At 37.2% G+C, this 12,704-nt stretch overlaps 1 pseudogene; it reads right to left on the bottom strand.

Annotated features, from left to right (window-relative positions):
• Positions 1–5,654: 5,654 nt before the first annotated feature.
• Positions 5,655–6,327, bottom strand: LOC101415923 (NADH dehydrogenase [ubiquinone] flavoprotein 2, mitochondrial pseudogene; annotated as a pseudogene).
• Between the last annotated feature and the right edge of the window lie 6,377 nt (positions 6,328–12,704).

The raw sequence follows: 12,704 nt of genomic DNA, 5'->3' as shown, positions 1-12,704 counted from the left end.
AACCCTACACAGTAAAATAGTAGCTTTCTCTGGCAGAAATACAAAACCAATTTAGGATTATGTACCACAAAGCAAAGAAACAAATCTTTAAATATAAAGTGATGCTGCATCACCTGTCCTATTTATCCTGATTGTTTCTTGACCTTGTGTAAACAATATTATTAAAACATCTTAGCTACCTATATTTTATGTAATATTTATGTATCTAAATATCTTTTTTATTAAAGTAAAAAATAAGTAAAAGAAAATAAAACATCTTAGCAATATTCTATACTTGGCAGCAGCAGGCAATAGTATCTATGAAGTGGCAAGTTAATATTCAAAGAATTAGAAAATTGCTGTAAATAGAATTATTTATGACAGAAGCTAAGCTCATCTATATTTACTTTGGGGTACACTGTGAATGTAAAAATGATTTCTTAAGGCTCTCTTGCTGGAAATACATCAGTTATGAAATACACATGATTAAATACAGGCTGATAATATAGTTGAACTATTTTTAAGTGATTGACACATGGCAATTAATATTTTTTCATACAGTTTTAAGTTGACATTTATATAAACAACTTTGTATAATGTTCAGCAATGCATAATTCAATAATGAAAACATAAATAATACAATTAAAATATGGTTAATGTCCTTTCACAAGAGAAAATATACAAAGAGACCATAAACACATGAAAAAAGTGTTCCACATTGTTAGTAATCAGAAAAAAATGCAAATGAAAACAACAATGAGATTCAACTGTATACCCACTGAAATAACTTAAATGAAAAATACTGAAAACACCAAATGTTGGAGAGGATACACAGCAACCAGAATTCTTGTGCATTGCTGGTATAGTGTAAAATGGCACAAACATTTGTAAAATTTTTGCAGTTTCTTAAATAGTTAAATACACATTTAACCTGTGACCTGCAATTCCACTCACAGATAATTATTCAAGAGAAATCCTTGAACAAGAATGTTTATTTCAGCCTTATTCAAACTCACCCAAAACTGGAATAGTTGTATGTTCATCAATTAGAAGAATGGATAACCAAAGTGCTGTATATTAATATGACAGAATACTAAATAGTGTTAATATTCTACTCACCAACGAAAAGGAAAAACAAACTGATGATACATGTAACGACATAGATGAATGTCAAAGTTTATGTGGACTCAAAGACACAAGTAATGAAAAAACACATAAATCTAGAATGTTCAAAACTAGCCATAATGGTAGAAATCCGATCACTGATTGCTTTGAAGATGGTATTGACTAGGAAAGGAAAGAAGGGAATTTTCTGAAATGGTGGAAATGCTCTGTGTGTCAGGAATGTATGCATTTCTCAAACTGATTGGATGTTATTTTTTAAATCTGAGCATTTTACTCTTTGTAAATTATTCATCAATAGAAAAAAAAATTTTTTTTAACTCACTGACAAGTCTGTTTCCTTTTTTTCCTAGTTCCACCTGTCTTATGTGTCCTAACCTCCCTTGAAGTAAGGTGTTTGCCAGATACTGAGTGCCTGTTGCCAGAATAGGTAGAAGGAATGTGTGCTGCCCTTCCAGTTCCAACCTATGACATCCTCCCATGGATTTCTTTTACATGTTTTAAAAGTAATGGGGAAAGAAAGGGAGTGTGCCATATAAAGATTTTCAGGTTTAAAGCCTCAAAACCTCCCATATTCTGGTTTATTCATTCTGATTTTTACATTTAATTAATTTAATTTTAACTTTAATTAATTGTTAATTAATCAAGTAATAATCTTTTCAATTTATTTTGAGTGTGTAATGGCAACAAAAATACAGACTTGCTTTCTGATTTATCTTATCTGGAGTTTCTAATTAAGCAACTTTCCTGTATAACTTACATATAAAACATATAAGTCTGCCCAGTGAAAACATGTGAAAAACAACATGACAAAGACTATAAAAGTAAAATAAAATAAGAAAAAAAATTAAATTAAAAATTTAAAAAAACTTGTGAAAGCTGCTTCTACATATTGTATGTTTAGCAGATTTCATTTGCTCTATCATGACTCATGGATGTTAATAATTATCATTTATTGGGAAGCTGACTTTTTTTTCTATTGAAAATTTTGGTGTGCTGCTTATATATTCACATTATATATATATATTTACTTATTTTCCTTAAAAGTGTTTCCTTCAGAATAAATCATTGTGAGGGTATATTTATGTAGTATATTTTTGGTGATTACATGTTAATATATAGTGAATTATGATTATTAAAATGAGTTTCCACATGAACATATTCGTTACTTAGAAAATTACATAAAAAGCTATGCATTATTTTCCACAAATATTTAAAACAAGCATTCATTTTGATCAGGTTTTATGGCTGGGTAACAAAATAATTTATTACTTTTTGAGCAAGAATAGGAATGTGTAATGACCTGACAGACATTAACTTTATTATTTAAGATATTTTCTTTATTAGATTGTGTAAGCTAAAGTGAAAAATACTAACATTACTGATAGAACAGCATAGATCATTAGACTAAATTAATTGATTTTTGTAATGGTAAGTTATGTATTGCCTGTAAACATACAGAAGGCATAATTCTGTTTCATTTTGTTAAATAATTAGCGTGCAATCAAGTTATAGATTCTCCCATCTTAAGAACAAACAAATAACCCTACATCCACTTCAGCTATGCCGTTCCCACCTTCCCACTCCCCATCTCTATGTTCCTGGTTATAGCAAAGCATCTCTATAGAACGGTCTGTATGTATAACCCAATTTCCTCTTTTCCCTCTTTTACTTGTGAACACTATAATTGGGTCTTTATTCCTGTTGTTCTGCTGAAATCATTCTCTTAGGTTACTACTGACTTACTTCCACAATACCAAATAGATCAACCATCAATCTCCAATTACTTGATCTCTTAGAAACATTGGGTTGTTGGTCATTCCCCTTCTTGAAACACTTTATTCCATTGCTGTTCAGGGAATCCACCTCTTTTCCTCTTCAGCTATATGTATTCAACTCTCCAGGCGATCTCATCTAATCCCATGACTATCTGTATGCTAATGACTTATGATTTACATTTCTGGAGCTACTCACCTTTTATTTGAACATCCAAAGTAGCTACATAATATTCCAGAAAAAAAAATGTTTGGGTTTCTCTCATAAAACTGATTTCCCAGAGATAAGTGATACCACCATTCACTCCATCACTCTGGACTCTTCTATTTCTCTCTTTTTTATTTTCTTCCTCAATCAACAACAAACTTTTAGTTAGAAAATAGTAGGCTCTACCTTCATTTGACTATTTCCAAAGACTGGAGCTCAACCAGGGACGCCCACATGGTGACTGTTTCGAGATTCTGATAAAGGAAGCATTTGGTCACCATCATCCAGGAGTAAATTCTTTACAGGATTCAGTTCCAAGTCTTTCATGATGTTCTTGGTCAATCAATGACTGTGATTTTGGTCCAGAAGCCATCCAGAGCTGTCCTTAACTCAGACCCAGGTGGAACAACTTGCACAGACAGGCTGGTGCTGCCCAGTAACCCCTTAGCATCACATTCCAATACAGGAAAGGCATCATGTCAGCCTTCGTGAGGTACATGGAGAGTCGCTCTTTGCTCTGGTCAAAGGGGAAGGTTTCCAGCGGTTGAGCGTTGTAGTCACTCGGCAAGAATCACGCAGCTGTAGCCAGTTACCAGTGGACACGATGTGTAGCCTTCATACTAAAATTAAAAATGAGATCTAGTTTGAAAGACAGTTTCCTTCATAGCATTAAGTAGGTGGTTTAGAATCTATCATTTGCTCTGCAAAGCGGACATGGCTCAACTGATAGAGTGTCCATCTACCATATGGAGGGTCCTGGGTTCAATGCCCAGGGCCTCCTGACCAGTGTGGTGAGCTGGCCGATGTGCAGTGCTGCGGCATGCAAGGAGTGCCGTGACACGCAGGGCGCCCCCATGTAGGGGTGCCCCACATGCAAGGAGTGCCCCTACAAGGAGAGCCGCCCTGTGTGAAAAAAGTGCAGCCCACCCACTCTTCTATTTTTTCCATAACCTCATCCCACCCATTAAGAAATCCTGCAAATTCTCCCCATAACACATCTGGAATTTGATGACTTTGTACCTCATTCCAGCACTGTCATCTTTCTCCTGAATAGCTGCAGGAGCTCTCTAACTGGCTTCCCAGCTTTTTACCTTGCCCTGAGTCTATTTTTCACCAAATAGTCAAAGGAATCCTTCTAAATCATAATATCTTGTGAGGCCTCTGTTCTCAAGTCTCCAATCTTATACCATGGTTACTTAGAATAAGCCAAACTCTGCATCATGTCCCATGAGGTTTTAGAGGTCCAAGTGCTATTTCCCCATGTACTCACGTGGTTTGTCCACTCACTCCTTTTAGTTATTTAATTTTTTTCTTTATTAAATTGTCTTTTTTTAAAAAGATACATAGATCACAAAAAATGTTACATTAAAAAATACAAGAGGTTCCCCCATACCCCGCAACACCCCCCCCCACTCCTCCCAAATCAACAACCTCTTCCATCATCGTGGCACATTCATTGCATTTGGTGAATACATTTTGGAGCACTGCTGCACCACATGGATTATAGTTTACACTGTAGTTTACATTTTCTCTCAATACATTCAGTGGATTATGGCAGGATATATAATGTCCAGCATTTGTCCCTGCAATATCATTTAGGACAACTCCAAGTCCTGAAAATGCCCCCACATCTCATCTCTTCTTCCCTCTCCCTGCCCTGAGCAACTACTGTGGCCACTTTCTCCAGATCAATGCTACAGTTTCTTCCATTACTAATCACAATAGTTCTATAGTAGAATACTAGTAAGTTCACTTAGTTCATATTTTATTCCTCCATTCTGTGGACCCTGGTTTGGTGATGTCCACTCCACCTCTATATCAAGATGGGGCTTAGATCCCACATGGTTGATGGATGCAATTCTCCTGCTTGCAGTTGTAGGTACTCTTGGTTCCCTGTTGTGGTGGTTAACCATCTTCACCTCCCTGTTAGCTGACCTGGGTAAGTCCAACAAACCAGAGAGTAGGAATTGCAACTCACTTCTTTCAAGTCTTTGCTCAGAATCCCACTCTTTAGATAGATTTTCCCTTAGAACTTTACATGGCAGCTATGTCTCTCTATCCCCTTACCTTGCTTAGAGGTGGTATTAGCATTCTCTAGGGAAACAGAACTAATAGGAGATAGTAAATATTATAAGATTTTATGAATTTGTTTCATGAGACCATGGAGGTGCATAAGTCCAAATTCTGTACAGCAGGCTGCAAGCCAGGAATGCCAATTAAGGTTCTCAATAAGTTCCCCAGGAAATTGGTACCAGGAGAGTGGGGTGCTGCTGCAATACAAATGCCTAAAACATTGGAATGGTTTTATAAATGGATAAGGGGGCAGATTCTGGAGAAACTGTGGGATGCTTGTTAGAAAATGCCTAGATTGCTTTGAAGAAACTGTTGGTAAAAATATGGACGCTAAAGTTACTTTTGATGAAGGCTTAGACAGACATGATGCAAACTAGAAGGAAGGTAATCCTTGCTTTAAAGTGGCAGAGAACTTGAAAAAATTTGCTCTTTTTTTTTAGGTGAGAGATTCGAATTTTATTTCTCAAATGATATAAATAAATACAGCGTAATATAAATTAAAGGCCAGCTTGCACACCAAATCCAGGTCCTGTGTGTTCAGTCAAAGAGGTAAGACCTCCAGCTGACTCACAAGAAGTGTCCATTCCTTGGCCTAGGTTTTGGAATTTTGCCAGCCTCGAGCTCATCAATAGTTTCTTCAATAGCCTTTGGAGTCAGATCGTCATAGCAGTTGTCATTTATTTGAACCATCGTTGCATTTTTACTGGCCCCTAAACATTCCACTGCTATAAGAATGAAGAGTTCGTCAGGTGTAGTCTCCTCAACTTTTATTCCAAGCTTTTTCTGAATGGCATCTAGTATGCTGTCAGAATCTTGAAGCATGCAAGGTATAGTAGTACAGACTCAGTGATACTTTCCAACTGGTTTTCAATTATATATATGGCATAAAAAGTCGCTACTTCACTCGCATTGGCGGTACTTGTAAAAGTTCAGCAACTTTTCTTAAAGCAGAAACTGGCAACCATTCATTCTGTCTTCGGACTTAATCCAGAACTGGAAGCGCAGCTGCTGCTTTATGCCTATTCAGATAATTTTTACAATTGCCTCTATCCTCATAGGTTTCTGGCGTGAATCAAATGGAGTAACTGGGTTATCCTCAGGAGTATCTCTGTCCACAAATAAGCTTCCTCTGGCTCCATTTAGCATAGCTGTCTTATGCCAATTCCTTGTATGTCTTATCCTACTGGCTGGTGGAGCCCCTCACCTGGGCCTGGAGCACTGGAGAGAGGCGCAAAATTGACTCTCGATGTTAGATGAAAGGCAGAATTTGAAAGTGAAGGGCTTGGATACTTAGCTGAAATTTCCAAACTAAATGTGGAAAATGAAGCCTGCCTTCTCCTTGTAGCTCATAGCAAAATGGGAGAGAAAAGGAACAAACTGAGAATCCAACTCTTAGGCACAAAGAAATGAGAAATTGATTATTTGGGAAATTCTGAGCTTCTGGAAAATGAATCCTCAGAGAATAGGTCCCGAGGGAGAACTTAACTGAAAATAGAATCAGTGAGTAATTTCCTTGCAAGTCTGGGTTGGAAATGCAGTTATCCAGGAAGCATTTGTGGAAAGTTTTGCTGTCTGATGGCTTTGACACCTGTGAACGGCATGTAAACCAACAAGTTTTTCATGAGATCTGTATGAACAGAACTACTACAGAAAAGGGACAGAAAAGGGAGAGATTAAAGGAAAAATTACTTCGAGGGCAGACCAGGAACCTTAGGTCTAGACCAAAAGCATCTTCTCAGGCCAAGAGAGGGATCCCACCCATGTGTATTGAAGATGGCCGGATTTCTGTCACCTTGGTCAAAGAGAGTGTTACCCCCCCAGGCTTCAGAGAGGGTGCTGCACAGTCCTGGGGTTTAGGGAGAGTTAAGTCACCACCCCACTGTTCTGAGGGGGCCCCAGAGACTGGAGAGAGTATGGCCGTCACCCCAGTGTTCTTGGAGGATGAGGCCTAGAGCTTGGGCACCACCCAGATGCTTGATGAGGCAAGAAGATGGCCACTGAGCAAGCCTTTGGAAGGGCTGGGACTCCTGCTCCGTGAAGCCCCAAGGAGAAGGAAGTTTCTTCTATAGATGACGTGCAGACTTTGAAATCTAATGGAGCATGCCCTGTAGGTTATTGGAACTGTTAGGGATACAGGAACTGTGTTTTCCTTCCAATTTCTTCTTATGGTGATGGAAATGTTTATTCCATGACTGTCATTTCTTTGGGTATTAGACGCAGATAACTTGTTTTTTTGTTGTTGTTTTGTTTTTTGTTTTGTTTTTATTTATTTATTTTAGATAACTTGTTTTTTAAGTTTCACAGTGCTACAGCCAGAGGGGTTTTTGTCCCAAGACAGACTGCATGCTTATCACTGGTTTTTATGAGGTTTTGTACTTAATATTGTTACTGAAATGATTTAAGGCTTTTGACATATTGTGATGGAATGAATGTACTTTGTACATGGAAAGAACATGAATTTTGGGGGTCGAGGGTGAAATATCCTGGTTTGAGTCTTCAATGGACCCCAGAAAATCCTGTTATTAAAGTGAACCCATTCCTATTTCTGTAAACCAATTGTATGTGGTGGGACCTTTTGGTTAGATTCAGTTAAGGGCCCTTTTGATTAGATTGTTGGAACCTTCAATTGGATTGAATTCAATTAGGGGCCTTTGATTGGAGTGCTTCAGTGAGGCTTGACCCTTTATAACAGGATCCAGACCTCTTGCTGGAGCCTATTTTAAATGGAAGAAACATGCAGAGACTTAAAGAGAAAGAGAACTGCCATTCTACCCTGCCATGTGAGAGAGGACTTGCCTACAGTCACAGAAAGACAGAGACACCCCAAGAGGCTGAGAGAGAGGCCAGGGCTGGAATCAGCAGCCCAAAGCTGAAGCAAGGAGGAGAAGGAAGAGATGAGCCATATGCCTGCTTGCCCACAGCTGAGTCAGAGAGAAAGTGAGCCTGGAGGAGAAGGCAGAGACCCACTGCTATTTTGCCTCACACATGGCAGGAGTCCAGGATTGCCAGCAGCTAGCCTTTGTTGAGGTAGCATCTCTGATAATGCCTTGATTTGGACATTTTCACAATCTTGGAACTGTAAACTCTTACCTTAATCAATTCCCATTATAAAAGCCAGCCCATTTCTAGTATTTTGCATTGGCAGTCTTTGGCAAACTAAAACAGAGGTTATTGCACTTATGACTGATGGATATTTTGTTATATATGTACTTGTTTATATGTTTAGTGTCTCTGCACCCCAACTAGAATATAAGCAACATGAGGGCAGGAACTTTGCTTAGTCCACTCATGGATGCTTGGTACTTATTATAGATTAGCCCTTGGCACATCCAATTCATTTGCTGAGCTTCCATACAGTATAGAATCATTAATATCAGACTCCTATTTTACAGCAATATTATTTTTTCTCTTAGGATTATTTTATTAAACTTGTCTTCTACTCAGGAAGAGTAAACATTTTTTCTGGCTTCTTTTAACAAAAGGCATCATTGAAAATTTGCCATCCACCTCTGTGTCTAGATGGCTAATGTGGATAAAATAAGTTGATCTGAACAGATATTTTTGAATTTCATTTGCTTACATATATCTGAGACATGAGGTATCCGCTGATGTGGAGAAGGATAGAACTAGACTTCTGGAGACTTTTCATATGGTATCAGGGAAAACAATGGTATTGTTGATGACTGAGTGTTTAAGTATCTCTATATCAGACTTGGTTAACAAATTTAATTGCATTTTCTTATGTAAAATTTAAAATACAAATTATTAGAGAATACATAATAAGTTTATATGAAATTTCAAGCCAAAGTATTTTAGAATTTAAAATAAGAAGCTTCCATTTACATTTGTGCCCTCTTTTTCCATATCAGGTTTTATATTTGAGATATCCATATGCAATCTTGATCAAGGCTTTTAATGATAATCTTGTCAAGTTCCTGATCATCCTTGCACACAAGACATTTTGCTGGCATAAACAGATCATGAAAAATTTTTAAAGCATATTTTGTGCCATAAAAACCTTACAACTGTAATTATACTTGAAGAACCAAACAATTTTCTTTTCTTCTACTAACAATTATTATGTTGAAATTTCTTGTGAAAAAGCAAATGGACTTCAAATCATATTCAATATTTTCATGTCAAATGTAATATATCAATTTAATCTGGCTTGCTAGATGGTGTATGCATGGTTAGAGCAGTCACCCTGCAACCAACTTGAGCTTGTAGACAACGAACTTATATAAGCAATGAAAGGGAGCATGTCAGAGAACTATACCTTCCAGGAGACTCCTCCTAGGTTCCAGGTACCACCCATCTTCCAAAGGCGGCTACATGGACTTCTCACTGCAGTTGTGCTTCTCAGACATCTTAGAAGTGAACACGTCCAGCAGCCCGTGGATCCCTGCCCATTATGGGAAGTGGCCTATGAGGCCTCTATGAAGTAGATTCCAGATGGCTGAGGATCTTTATGGCTGAAGCAAAACAATGATTTCCAGATGTTCCTCATTGTGCAGGTCCAAAGTGGCAGGCCATTAAAACTATATGTCTTTGTGCCAGCCACCTAGGGGTCCATAAGCAGCAGCTTGCAGCTGGAGGTGACTTTGAGTCAATGGGGGTTCTGCCTTGGCATCTCCTGATTGCTCTGACAAAGAGGGACTTACCTGTAGCCACCTTGCTACATCAGGTGCTTTGATGCACAAGGCACACCCGTTTGGAATTTCTGGAGTAGAGACCATAACCAGGATGCCTGTGGGCTGACTTGCAGTGTTTTATTTGGGTATTACAGAGTTAACTCTAAGAGTCTGGTTTGTTCGTTTGTTTGTTTATGAACTAGTTGTCAATATTTAAAATATGGATTCTGTCAAGGCAACCACTGGCTTTTGCTGAGGAAAAACTAGGCTCTCCTTGCCAACTTTGTCATTATGTCACCCCTCCTTTTTGCTTTTCAATACTGATATCATGGTCAGTTGCATTTACCATCACACTTGAAAGTATTTTTCTTAGAGTAGAGTTAGGAAGAAAGAGAAATGTTTCTTTTCCTTTGGCCTGCTAAAATGGGAAATCTGGAGTAGATGGCTCCATGCTTTATGAAAAATAGGAGCAGTCATGTTTCTTGGTAAGAGTGAAAAATATTCCTATGCATTTTAAATAAAGTAATTGTATATGGAAAGAACAGAAACTAAATGCGATTTAAAGGTGAAGAGAACATGTTTGATAACACATGGTGTAGACAAGGGTGGGCTGCCGCTTCTGCGTAGCTGCAGCAACCTCTGTGGAGGCGAGTACGGCAATTTCTCTCAAGTTAAAAGGGTAGACATCTTTTAATCCAACAAGTCCAGTTGTCAGTATTTATGCTATGGATATATGTTTTTATGTGTAGAATGATATGTACATGATTACGCCCCACAACATGTTTCGTGAGGCAATCTGTTAAGGCAAATGGTGCAGACGTGGCCGGACTGACCTAAGTGCTAACGAAGACCCTGACAGCGACGCTGCAACCATAGTCCATCACGGATACTTACTGGTTAGACTCTCAAGGCTTTCTGAAGATCCCATAAATAACTGAAATACTTTTCTCTGATGACCCATGCAGCTGCCCAAAGGCAGAATATTCTGACTGGCCTTTGCTCACTCCTAGATAATCATCAGCTTACCCAAGGAAAGGAAAGCAAAGGTCATATTTCCAGACTGTCAGTGTTATTTTCTTATTTCTTCTTTCCTTTTTTCTTTTTTTTATTAGAGAAGTTGTGTGTTTAAAAACAATCATTCATAAAATATAGGATTCCCATACACCACCCCACTATAAACACCAAACATTGGTGTGGGACATTTTTTACAAAAGATGATAGCACTTTTAAAATAATTGTACTATTTTATTAACAGTAATTACCTTTGTTACAATTGATGAAAGATTATGGAAGTAGTTTTATTTAGTATCCATTATTTACATTAAGGTATATTTTTTTTCTGCCAAACCACCCTTTGATTAACACTTTGTATTAGTATTATATATTTGTTATAATTCCTTAACATTCTCATTCTTGTACTATTAACTATAGTCCATCATCTACACATTCGTCCTTGCTTTTTCTCTGAGAGTCTCCCAATGTGTAGCATGTGGGAAGAAAGTACTAGCAGAAAGCCATATCCTACTTACTGAAAAGAGAGAGTTTAGATTTTGAAGGAAGTGGTGACAAGTCCTAACCTATGGCCATTGGAAGTGCTGAAGTCAGGGAGAGGGACAAAGAGGAGTAATGCAGGGGCAGTATCAGGACTTGGAATTGTCCCGAGTGACATTGCAATGGCAGATATGGGTCATTATATGTACAGCCATAACCTACAGAACTGAGTGGGAGAGAGTGTAAACTACAATGTAGACTACAATCCATACTTAGTGGCTATGCTCCAAAATGTGTTTATTAATTGCAATGAATGTACCACACTAATGAAAGAAGTTGTTATTGTGGAGAAGGGTGGGAGGTTTGGGGAGTGGGGCATATGGGAATCCCTTATATTTTTTTATATAACATTTTATGTAATCTAAGTATCTTTTAAAAATAAATAAAAAACATTTAAAAAAGAAGCTAAGAGAATCCCAAGAAGAAAAAATAAAAGAAAATTGCACTTAAGCACTTCTTAAACTATTAATAACCAAAGATAAGGAAAAAATTTTATCACCCAGAAAAGGAGCACCAAAGACACTGATGCTAACTTTTATACCAAAAACAATGCAAACTAGAATACAGCAGAATGCAATCTTTAATGTGCTGAAAGCATAGAATTGTCAAATGAGAACACTACATTTAAATAAGAGGTCTTTAAAAAATAAATCCAAAATCAAGCAAATAGAAACAGCAAGATTTTATTGCCAGCAGGCCTGTAATACAAAAAGTACAAAAGTCCTTCATTCTTAAGTAAGAATCCCAGATGGAAGCATTGAAATGCCAAAAGATATAAAAATCCTTGGATAAATGAGAAATAAGTGAGTTCTATAGATAAATGCTGACTTTAAAATAACAACAATAATAGGTAATTGTTGGAGTTTATAACATATGTAGAAATAAACTGTAAGATAAGGGGGTGCTGAAAGACTAGGAAGGAGATAAATAAAGTTAAATTCTTATAAGGTTTTTGCATTGTCCAAGAAGTGGTAAAATTACTAATATAAAGTTTACTGGAATGAATTAAGGATGCATGTTGTGATATTCTGGGCAAAAACTAAAAGGCTAATATTAAAAGAGTACAAAACTAACAAGCTAATCAAGGTAAAAAAATGGAAAGTAATATGCTTCATTAATGCACAGGAAGGCAAGAAAGTAAGAACAAAGGAGCAGAGAGCAGATGGGCCTAACTGAAATCACATCATAAGATTGGAGATGTAAGCTTACATTTATTATGTGTACACTTTTATGCATTTTTTATTTCAAATAACCTTTTTTGTTCTCAAATTGTTCCTTTTCAATATCGTCTTGAACATTGTGAATTCATAATAAAGTAATTTAAATTCTCTCCAGTTTTTATAAATTAACCCTATCTCACTGGAT

This window comes from Dasypus novemcinctus, chromosome 1 (assembly GCF_030445035.2).
Source record: "Dasypus novemcinctus isolate mDasNov1 chromosome 1, mDasNov1.1.hap2, whole genome shotgun sequence".
Taxonomy (NCBI): domain Eukaryota; kingdom Metazoa; phylum Chordata; class Mammalia; order Cingulata; family Dasypodidae; genus Dasypus; species Dasypus novemcinctus.
Note: the sequence above shows the minus strand (reverse complement) of the source record. Positions and strands in the feature narration are given on the sequence as shown.